The 12,500-nt window shown below is 40.1% G+C and overlaps 1 pseudogene; it reads right to left on the bottom strand.

Annotated features, from left to right (window-relative positions):
- Positions 1–682: 682 nt before the first annotated feature.
- On the bottom strand, positions 683–9,018 carry LOC138030871 (E3 ubiquitin-protein ligase DZIP3-like; annotated as a pseudogene).
- Between the last annotated feature and the right edge of the window lie 3,482 nt (positions 9,019–12,500).

The following is a 12,500-nucleotide window of genomic DNA, read 5'->3' as shown; positions in this document are numbered from 1 at the left end:
CCTACCCAGGATCTCTTTTAGTTTGTCCCGAGTGTGCACTCCGTGTGTCCTCAGGATCTCTTTATTATTTAAGAAAAATAATAATAAATGAGGAAAAACAAGGTAGAAACGAACAAAGTAAAGCCAGCAACTCACAGAAACTCAGTAGGAATAATGGTCTGAATAGCTTAAAAACACAAAAAATAACATAACATTTGGAAAATAACATTTTTTTGCCCATTGTTTAAAGCACGGGAAATTTTGTCTATAAAATCAAAATTTCCTGAACATTTAAAAAAAAGAGTTTTGTCTGAAATAAATATATTTCAGTATTGCCTCTGTTGTTAAAATTTCCCGGCCATCTTGAATAATAATTGTGACATTTTACGGTTGTCCTAACGTTATCATACAAAAACCTTTTGTATCAGAACAATAAGGCAACCGTTACACATCACAATCTTTAAGACAGTGGTGCTCACAAAAATTTTAAGTAAAATGAGTGAATTAAAAATTCAATTTTTTCTGATACAAACACTTTTCAGAAAAATCTTCACTTAAATTTTGATGCAAACATTACTTCCTAAAGTTGAATGTTGTTCCTTAGTGGGAGTAGAGTGTATCAGCTGGAGGAAGCGAAAGTAGTAATATCGGCTATTTCATTGGCACTTGAAAGAAGGCGGTTGAATTTAACAACGAACGCCCATTAATAAGGTAGTGTACCTTTAAGTTGTTCAAGCTCGTCCTTGGTGCTATCATCATCTTTCTTCCACTCTTTCAGCAACTCACGATAGTGCTCTTCAACATCAGGATCCATGCACTCAGTCTTCAGTCGGCTAATTGCAGATGTATAACTTGCTGCAGATCCAAGTGCTAACAATGCATTGCTGATCTCAAGCCATAATGCATGGAATGTTGGCTCGTCAACAGATGCCTGGGATGCATGACCATAGACACTGTTTCTGTAATACTTGATTCTTACTATGTTGGCTTCAATGCTGTTATCAGAAGCAGGGGGAAGGATGTCCCAGCTTCCAGTGCTGGCAGGGGCACTCAAGCCACAAATGTTCCTCAGCAGTACCATCAGAAGCGTAATGTCAAAGCTAGCTGATGAGACTGATGATGAGATAGTTGGGTACAGCGTTCCCCACTGTGTAGCATTTAAAATCTTCCTTTTCCGCAGCGATTGCAATGTAGGTAACTTACTGGCTAATATCCAGTGCAGACAGCTTGGGGATGTATCCTGTCAAAGGTGTCTCTGAGTGCCTGAGTTCCCACATCCACTAAAAGACGACACAACCGTGCGTAGTTTGTTGTTTCCTTAGAGGATGAAAATGATGATACAGCACTCGCCATCTTTTAGACTGTTGAGTCACATTAGCTGTAAGAAAAAAATAGCATCACTTGTGAGGCCCAGTTGCCAACAGTGCAGACATAATGAAGATAAAAATCACAACATACTAATGTCCAACTGTATCCTCTAAAAGCAGGCAGGGGATATTTTAATTAGTTTGGGTCAATAAATGGTTACTACTTATTATCAATTATTATTAGTTCCTAGAAATAACTGGGTGTCCCCATTGCAGTGATTGTTTAGTTGACTTCCCTTGACATGCTTTGACCTGATTGTTTGATGTACAGCAAAACAGTTCAGTTAACCCTCAACTGTTCAAACTCACAAAGTGATTTCATCAATAGGGTATTAAGAACCCAAGTGTACACCCTTCGAGCAGAGCCTCCTTTTGTCTTTTTCTTTACTGATGAGGAGAATAGGACGCTCTGCCCGAATCACGTCAACTCTTTGAAACCGCCGAAGCCCGAACTTCTGGACTAGTCAATCTTGTTTTCTCTCGTCAAACCGGTTTTAGCAGTGCGAGCGTCCGTTTAGTGACAAAACCGATGGTTATAATTGAGCCCGCTGTACCATGAAAAACCAAGATGGCGGCGAGATCTGGCCTATTAGGCTTGGGTTCGAGACTGTATCCTGGCAACATGCAGCGCATATTCAAAAAAGATCTTACTCGATTCATGCAGAGCCTTTCTCGAGAACGCCAAAATCGAGCAAGCGAAAGAAAGGCTCTGCTAGCAGGGTGCCAGGTTTATGTATGCCCAAACAAATCACCTAACCTGTAAGAAAGCGTGAAACAGTTAAAACAGTTGAAGCAGTTAAAACACGACCATGGATCAAGAAAGGCCACTCAATGGATGCATTCAATATGCAAAATATTGTCCAGGAAACAAGAGTAACACCTTCGTCTTGTTCATTACTGTGACCTTATTGTCACTATGAGAAAGGATCTGGTCAGACTTGTTGGGGCATATCCATCAGGAATTTTAGACCACAACTAATTTATTCAACTATAAAGCTGAAACACAAAAAGCCACCTCAAAAAGTAATTTGCAAAAGGCATTTCAGAAATTTTGATGAATGTGAATTCTGAAAAGACAGTCAGGCAGCTCCCTTTCACATTGCGTCTATTTTTGACGACCTTGATGATCAACTATGGGTTGGCAACAACTTTTTACAGACATATGTGACGAGCAAGCTCCATGGAAACATACAAAGGTTAAGACATCTTCAGCACCCTGGATAATGAATGGCATTTGTTTAGCAATGAACTGAAGATATAGACTATTTAAAGGTGCCATTACTTCGTAGTGTACGAAATTGTGATCAGACTACAAGACAGCAGGGAACAAAGTAACGTCTGATTTGAGATGTGCCAAGCCTCATATTTTTCCATGATCTTTAATAAAGCTAAAAGTTAGAGTGCATTCTGGAAACTGTTAAATAATGCAACCAGCTCACAGGCAAGTAAACCCATTGGTCCCTTTAGAAAGCCTGATGGCACTCTAGCGTTTGCTACAAAGCATTTCACCATGGACTACCACAGGAGCTTTCGGACACAATTGCAATCAAGCACGAATTGGGACATGCTGACAAACGATTTACTAATGGTCGCACATTTTAGCAAGAACCACGAAAGAAATGCCATAGCCGGTAGAGGTACAATATTGCGGAATGCTATCGTACGTAACACACAAGACTTTGTGGACAAGAGCTACAAGTGCCTGGCAAAGACACTTCGATCTTGTGACCTTTTCCAAGAATTGACATTTGGGGAATCTTCTTTTTTGACTTCAAATTTTAGAAGTACAGATTTTAGCAAAATTTAAGGAAATCTATGTATTTTCAGTCATCGGTTAGTTGTAAAGGACATGCACATGGCCATTTAAATTAATTTAATATTGACTGTTTGATGTAAATAGTTTTAGTCAGAGTTTTTAACAATAATAATATTATTATTTACGTATATCTTTTTATGTATAATATTATAGCTTGTATAGTGTTCATTTTATATTTTAGATATTTAGTTTTTATTTGCACGACCCCACAAGCTGCAGAGCTTTAAATTTTTATCGTGCTAAAATAAAGGCTATCTGTCTGTCTGTCTATATGAAATATAAAATACCTTATGAGGTCATGGATTACATCATATCAATCACTCTGCACAAAATGCTGATCCAGGAAAAAGCAGAAGTTGTGTAGAAGAAAGCACTAGGGCCCCTCGGGGAGAAATGGAGGTTGTGAGGCACAACACAACACCATGTAAGATGAAAAACGAAAAAGTGTGCTGTAGTATATGCAAAAAGTTACAACTGCCTCAGTTTATAAACACATGCTGTAGCAATATGCAACAACTGCCTCAGTTCATAGGTCCTCCAGATCTCAAAGAAGCAATAGGTTCATAGGCCCTAGTTTGCTAAGACCTTATGAGGTGGAACACCTGGCAAAGGAGGTTTTTTAAAAGGACAAATGTGCCTTCATGTTTTGGCTGCAAAGATTGTCAAAAAGCCTTATTGGTATTCACTAATTTGGAAACCATGTGTAACACATGGTTTCCAAATTAGGAGACCCTTATTGCAGTTTGGAGATATATCAAACCAAGTGCATCCAATTTAACTTCAGTGTGAGAGAAACCACCCTAGTGAATGCTGATGATGTTTTTACTGCATATTTTAATACACCTTGGAAAAACATTTGCATAAGGAAAACCTGAAATCTGTAATCCAGAAACGGAAACAGCAATCAAGATCGACACTTCAATAGACCTTATTCACTTGCACATGTTGTTTTCCCAATACAGATCACGTGATAACACTCAGGACATGCACTCTTTTTAATGAACAAAACAAAGGACCAAATCTACCGAGTATTATCACATGATCTGCATAATTCAATTTTTTCACCAATCCCATAATACAGTTCATTTTGGGGGGTATTTGCATTAAAACAAATTTTTATTTATGGATATTCAGTTCACTGAAGTATAATACAGTCTCAAGAGTAAATAATTTATTGTATTGTTTAAATGTAAATACCCCCTAAACATATTGCATTATGGGATGGTGAAAATGGTCAATTTGGGAGAGCAAAATGTACAAGTGAAAAAGCTCAAAATCCAAACAAAGAAAGTAAGTGGCACACTTGAAGGCACATTTGTCCTTTTAAAAAACCTCCTTTGTCAGGTGTTCCACCTGAAGAAAGAAAGTAAGAAAGTAAGTGACCGTGTTGAGGAACACAACAACCAGTTCTCCTCAACTGCCAAACAAAGGAGGCTTGTAAAAATATACTTGTTTAATCATTTATTGGACTGAAATTACAAATACAACAAATTATTGTTTTTACAAATGTGTTTATGAACTGAGTTGATATGGTAAAATGACCACCAGAGAGAAATTTGAAAGCTGACGTTTCAAGCATTAGCCTTTCATCTCACTGAATTGAAACTAAGCACTCAAAATGGCAGCTTTTAAATTTCTTTACTGTGGTCAATTTACCATATCAACTCGAACGAAAGAGAGAAATGATCCTTGCGCCTGCCTATCTGGACAATTTGAGCAATTGTGTCTTATAAGCAACTGAAAAATTCAGGTGACTTCAATGGGATTCAAACCTATGACCCCTGCAATGCTGGTGCAATGCTCTACCAACTGAGCTATGATGAGCAGGTCAAGTTGCTGTGCTCATTTGTTCTGGTATAACAATTGATAAATGAAATGAATGTATATTTAAAGTGCAGGTTATAGATGAATCCCTTTGGAGCCAACAAATACATGTAGGTGGTTATACAAATGTAGGTGTCTATGAGACTCAGACAACAGTTGCTTTAAATCAGTAGCTCATAACTAGGAGAGAACAACAGTCCCATATTCCTGTCATGACATGTTCAAATTTTGGATTGTATTTCCTGCAAATGAGACTCGAGAGACTGATGACCAATCACAAGAAGTAACTTGACGTCATAGCATCACCAAACCAGAACCGTCTTTTTTTGTGTAAATGGTAGTCTAAACTAGATCAGTCTGTAAAAATGCACTGACATAGACTTTGTATGGGAGTTGTTTGCACCTTTTCATGGGCTCCTGCTTTAATTGTCTAGAGGATCACTTCTCTCTTTCACCCAAAGTTTTAAATTCTGCTTGTAAAATGTATTGAATTTACAAAATGAGGGGTAGTACATGGACCAATGTCACAGTGATGTGGGGGGTGTCTGGAAAACCCGAATAGCGAATAACTAATAGTCGCGAATACCGAACAGCGAATAGTGGCGAATAGTCGCGAATAGTGACGAATAGTCACGAATAGTGACGAATAGTAACAAATAGTGGCAAATAAGGGTGGAGGATTGTGACGAAATGACGAAAATTTGGTACCCAGTACTTCCTGGTCAACCGTGCAGCAACGTGGGCTGGGATTTTCCCACTAAAAAAGCAGAGATGTGTCGGCGAAGGACAGCTTGAGCCCTGAGAAGAAAAGGGAATAAATGCACTGAAATCCTGTTGATTATTTGGATAATTAATTAACGCAATGGTTATCAGAGTAGCTCGTTTGTCTCTTTAATCACAAACCACTTGCCTCACATTTTGATTTTATTCCTTTTTACAGAACGTGTCTCGCCGGATCGGACAGCACAGATGAGGATGATGAGATGTGAGTATCTAAAATTTTGGTTCGGCCGCCACTGTGCAAGGAGATGATCATGAGCTTGATGTATTAATGAAAGTGATTTATATTTTTGCATTTTGAAGTTTGTTCTTCTTTAGAGTGTTTGTAAACGCATGCACGAAACTCTCTTTCAACGACAGGTGAGCATATTATTTGCTTTGATTACGAGATGGTTCAGCATAAGGCGGTGACTATTGAAGACTATTCGTCACTATTCGCGACTATTCGTCACTATTTGCACTGTTCGGACTATTCGCTATTTGCGACTATTCGCTGTTCGCTATTCGCTATTCGCGACTATTCGCTATTCGGGTTTTCCAGACACCCTGATGTAGGCATCCCAGCGTTTTGGGCATCCCTGTACCCAAAACACTGGTGATATGGGCATCCCCCTTCTCATATTACTTCAGTGGTTTGGGCATCCCCTGGTACCCTCCTGGGATGCCCAGATTCCTAGCATTTTGGGCATCCGCTCCATTAACTATCAACATTTCGTGTGGGAAAATCTAAAAGCATTTTTGGGATGGATTCCACAAAATGTAGAAACTTTTTCCAGTATGTGAAAACCTGATGATCCTATTCATGACAAAGTGAAACATAAAGTAATGAGGTGAAATACAATGCTATAAAATAATAATAAATAATAAATAATAATAAGTAATCAAGTGGAGCTATGATCCTCGCAGTTATGAATGCAATTTTTGCAATTGCGTAAAGAAGCCTGAAAAATTCAGGACTTCCATTTCAAATATCATTTCATCGTTGATTCATTCCTCACGGGAACATTAGATGTTGCACCGGTATCGCGAGGTCACTGGTTCAAACCCTGTTGAAGTCCTGTGAGGATCATAGCTCCACTTGATTTCATATCCGCAGTTCATATATGATCCATTTCATATATCATTTCATCGTTAATAATACATGTAAGTAAATAGGCCAGTGTTAAGAATCAATAATTCATAAGGAGCGGAAATAATCTCTTAGTTTTTGTCTATAATTAGAAGTAGTTAGTGAATTACTAAATTTTGGGGCCTAGTACTCGAAGTGAAATGAATGTCTTTGAGAATAAATGTGTAGGTTGTCTTTTTGCAAGGTAGGGTACTTGTGAAAATCCGAGTTAGGGATAAAAAGAGAGGAGAGAGGCAGGGGCTGTAGTTTTTTTGTGTGAAGAAATACAAGGCAAGAGACTAGGTGTTTATAAATTTTAAATACGGTATGTCAAGAATCTGTAGAGTTTTAAAGAGCGGATAGGAGTGTGCACGAGGTGGAGAGTTAATTATGATCCGAATAGCTTTTTTTGGAGGCGAGGACGTGGTAGTAAGTGAGTAGAGTAAGTAGAGACCCAAATAATAGAGCAGTACTGATTCTAGATATGAAAGTATCAGCGAATTGTATAGAGTGAGAAGAGTCTTGGTACGAAAAAACTGCCGTAATTTGACCATGATCCCAATAGATTTACATACTTTAGAAGAGATGATTTTTATATGAGGCTGACATGATAAATTTTGATGGGTAATAATAATTATTATATCCAGGAATTTGGTATGTTCAACTCTCGTGATTTTATTGCTATCTATGAAGATTGAACAGGGCTCAAAATTGCAACCAATACAGTCGCATTTGCGACTGAATTTTTCCCTTTGCAACTAAAAGATCTGGAGAAGTCGCAAATTTGTGACTTGTTGTCACCTTCGCTCTTTCAAAACAAAAGGGTCAGCAGTTGCCACTTTGCTGCTACTTTCGCTAAAATAAATAAATAAATAAATAAATAAATAAATGACAAAATTATTTTGTTTCTCGCTGTGAATTTTCTCTGAAGATAGCGTAATTGTAGAGTAATTTAGCTGCAATATTACGTGCATAGCTCCATTCCTGCGATTATTCGCCATTTTCAGCAGTTTCTTTAAACACAAGTATTGCGGGCTCATATTTTTTTTGCCAAACCGCTGACAACACAATGCACCATGGCAATTTTGCGACAAAAATTTGCGAAATTGTGACTAAATTTTCGTATCTTGTCCCAAAATTGCGACTGGGTTTTTTCGTTAATTTCGAGCCCTGTTGAATGATCAAGATCGATTTTCTAAATTAATCTAAATCTAAATTAATAATCTACAAAGGGTATTACCCATCACGGTGGATTTTCTTTCGAGAAGGATGAATTAAAGTGAATTTGGTCTTGTCAGGATGTACAATTAGTTTATGACCTTTAAACCAAGAAGCCACAAGAGGACGTTCACGACTGACTATATTTCATAGCTCAAAAATATCTTGTCAAAATACATTGTTTGTGGTTGATCTTACGAAGCTCGTTTCATCCCGACCAAGGGACTCATCAGAGACCTGGAATCCTTATGAGATATAAGGGACTTTGGGGGTGATGCCCAACAATTTGCCAAGCAGAAAGGTCTCTGATGAGTCCCTTGGTCGGGATGAAATGAGCTTCATAAGACTAACCACAAACAAAGTATTTTCACAAGTAACTGTCAACTTTATTGTCAATTTCAGAAATATCCCCTGTTTGAAGAACATGTTAGTGTCATCAGCGAAGACGATGAAAGACAGATACAGTAGTCACAGGATGAAAACATCGATTTGGCCGTATCCTGTAGGTTGGTTGCCGATGTTTTGTGATATTTGTAGTTATTTCTCAAAGCAACCAGCTGCCATAAATTTATCCGCATTCAACTCATCACTGTCCAGTGGCCAATATTGTGCCGAAGGAAATAGACCCCTTTCAGTTCATTCCCAATCTTGAGGACAAAACAATTGTAATGTCGTTGTATTGCGTGACGGGCATGCACAGGAGAGGGAACCGAAAGAGTGTAAAGAAAGGAGTACTGTGTTGGAGAATAAAAAGCAAGTCTTTATAATTGTGAACTCTATAACAGGCAACGAGGTTAACTCAAGCGAACTCGCCTACTATTACAGCTCATTTTACAGTTACTTTGGATCGACCACCCTGAAAGAAGCGAAATGGCGAACATCCTACCTCCATTTCCTTCGTTCTCTGTACACGAAGACGACACTAATTTTGTCTTCAGTCGGCCCACATTGGAAGAAATGGCTGAAACGCTTTCAAATGTACCTCGCTGCCCACGATGTAAAAGATCCCACACGCAAGCGAGCGCTGCTCTTATACTCTGCTTGTGAAGAAGTCAACGACATATTCGAAACACTTCCAGATCAAGAGGAAGAGAAAGAGTATGAGAAAGCTGTAGTGGCTGTGAATGCCTACTTTCAGCCAAAAGTAAACAAGACCTATGAGACTAAACATTTTCAGAAAAGCTACTCAGAATCCCCGTGAGTCACTTCACTCTTACTGCACAAGGCTCACGACAGACGCCTGGCTCAAACATGCAAGTTTACTAATGAAGATGAAGAAATCAAGTCACACATAGTCATGTCCTGTTTATCCTCACGATTAAGTCGCAGAGCTTTTTGAGACAACATGAACCTCAAAGCTCTACTTGACTATGCCCGGGGTCTAGAAATGTCCGAAAAGCAAGCCAAAGGTATCGAAGAACAAGAGAAGTTAGCCAAAACATCAGACGTTCAAACAGTCAAAGAAGGAAAGCGAACGCCTGAAAGCAAGAAATGTTACAGGTGTGGAGAAAATTACTCTCACAAAGCACGAACTTGCCCAGCACTGAATGAAACCTGCAAGCACTGTCACAAGAAAGGACATTTTACAAGGGTATGCAGAAGCAGATCAACTTCCAAGAAAGTTAATACAGTGGATGAAAGGGATGGCGATGAGTCCACCGATGAAGAATACACCTACCGTATCACTCTTCATTCTGTGCGTGACAAGGTGCAACCACTAAATGAAGTTATCATTGGGGATGAGAAAGTGAAATGTTTAATCGACTCTGGAGCAGGAGTGAATGTCACTGACTCATTTTCATTCAATCAGTTGACCGTTTACCTACCTCAAAGAAGATTTATGGATATAGGTCTACCGAGCCATTACCAGTAGTTGGGAAGTTTGAAGCGCAAGTAAAGTCAAGTGTGACCGGCAAATCCAAGGTCACACAATTCAGTATTGTTGATGGATCTGATGGAAATCTGATAGGCTGTCAAATGACAACTGATCTCGGACTGCTGCACATAGTAAACAGTGTCTCGACACCCACAGTTGATAACATCATGGAAGATTACAAAGGCTGCTTTGAAGGGCTGGGGAAGATAAAAGGCAAAATTCGCAAAATTACACGTTCATGACAGCGCTAAACCACTAGACCAGAAGTACCACAGACTGCCATTTCATATCCGCGATCAGCTTGATGCTGAGCTGAAGAAGCTCTAGGAACTTGACATCATAGAGAAGCTGAGGTTCCAACCCCCTGGGTCTCTCCGATAGTGGTGGCCCCAAAGAAGACAGGGCTACGAATATGTGTAGATGTGGGAGTGGCAAATCAGACGATGGAGCGTGAACGACATCCAGTGCCCACTGTGGAAGACCTGATCATTGATCTGAGTGGAGCAACTGTCTTTAATAACAAGATAGGCTTAAAACAAGGATATCACCAACTTGAGCTAGAGGTAAACGGCCGCAGCATTACTACTTTTGCTACACACGTTGGTCGGTATCATTATAAGCGGCTCAGTTTTGGAGTCAACTCATCAGCAGCTGAAATCTTTCAGAAATCCATAGAAGTACTACAAGGAGCTGAAGTGTCAGAAACATATCTGATGACATAATAGTGTTTGGCAAGAGCCAAACTGATTATGATAACGCTTTACAAGCGGTTCTTCAGAGAATGAGAGAAAACAATCTACCGTAACTGCCAATCCTGACAAAATGTCTGTTCAACTAATCATCTATTGACTTTTTTGGTCATTGCTTCTCTGCAGATGACAAGAAAGTTCTTCCCTTATCAATGCCAGTCCTCCCAGGAATGCCACTGAAGAACGTAGTTTTCTTTGTCTGGCCCAATATCTCCCATGTTTCATCAAGGACTTTGCATCAATTTCTGCTCCAATCCATCAACTCACACATCAAAATGCTGAATGGGTGTGGGGACCAGAAAAACAACAAGCATTTGTCTGCCTCAATGCTCGAATGGCAACCCCAGAAGTTATGAAATACTTCAACCCGTCATTTAGAACAGAACTCATTGTTGATGCCAGCCCCGTTGGACCTGGCGTAATTCTTATGCAAGCAATAACAGCACACGAAGGAACAAACATCATAGCCTACGCAGGTCGTTCACTCACCGATTGTGAAAGTCGCTGCAGCCAAACCGAAAGAGAGGCTCTTGCAGTGGTCTGGGAAATTGAACACTTTCACTTGTACCTCTATGGGTCATCCTTTCAAAGTCATCACAGACCATAAACCCCTGGAGACGATCTTCAACAACCCCACCTGCAAAGCAGCTGCGAGACTTGAGAGATTGCAATTGCGCCTACAGCCATACAAAACCAAAATCATTTGCAATCCAGGAGCAGATAACCAAGCTGATTACATGAGTCATCATCCTGATCCCAAGCAGTCACAGAACCCCAGCCATTTATCAAGAGTCGATGCCTACATCAATTTTGTAACCACTAACGCTGTGCCCCCTGCCGTTACCCTAAAAGAAGTCAAAGATGCGACAGCAGCTGATGAAACATTGCAGAGTCTGGCAAGGGTGATAACAAATCAAAGGTGGCACGAGGTTGTAAAAGACGTCAGTCAGTACCAACAGATCAAGCAAGAGCTGTCAATATCAAATGGTGTAATTCTTAGAGGAACGTGCATAATAGTTCGTGAGAAGCTACAATGTCGAATGGTCATGCTGGCCCACAGTGGACACCAAGGAATTGTCAAAACAAAGCGTTTCCTGCGAGATTCAGTCTGGTTTCCAGGGATAGACAAGAAAGTGGAGGAATTGGTCAAGGGATGCGTACCGTGTCAAGCGACGAACCATGATCCAAAGTCAGCATCTGAACCTCTGCAAATGTCTCCCCTACCACTAGGCCCGTGGCAAGAGCTCTCCATGGACGTCTGCGGCCCCTTTCCAAATGGAGACTACTTGTTAGTCGTGACTGATGACTTCAGCCGGTTCCCAGAGGTTGAGATTTTGAGGTCAACATCAGCAAAAGCAGTGATTCCCCACCTTGACAGTATCTTTGCCAGACAAGGGATCCCTGAAATGGTAAGGACAGATAACGGTCCACCATTCAACAGCGAAAGCTTTCAAATGTTTGCCACTCAACTTGGTTTCAAACATCATACAATAACTCCCGTATGGCCAAGAGCTAATGGAGAGGACACTAGAGAAAGCTGTTAGGACAGCCGTCATTCAGGGCAAGAACTGGAGGCAAGAGTTGTTCACATTTCTCCGACAATACAGGGAAACTCCTCATAGCACTACAGGAAAGTCTCCTTCAGAGTTGCTGAATGGATGACAACTCAAATCCACACTACCTCGCATACAGTATGATCAGGCTTCCCCGGAAATCAGCCAAACCGATGCCAAGAGCAAAGAGAAAATGAAAGAATATATTGCTGACAAGCGCAGTCATACAA

This window comes from Montipora capricornis, chromosome 13 (genome assembly GCF_036669925.1).
Source record: "Montipora capricornis isolate CH-2021 chromosome 13, ASM3666992v2, whole genome shotgun sequence".
NCBI lineage: Eukaryota > Metazoa > Cnidaria > Anthozoa > Scleractinia > Acroporidae > Montipora > Montipora capricornis.
The sequence above is the reverse complement of the archived record's forward strand: the minus strand, read 5'-3'. Positions and strand labels throughout refer to the sequence as shown.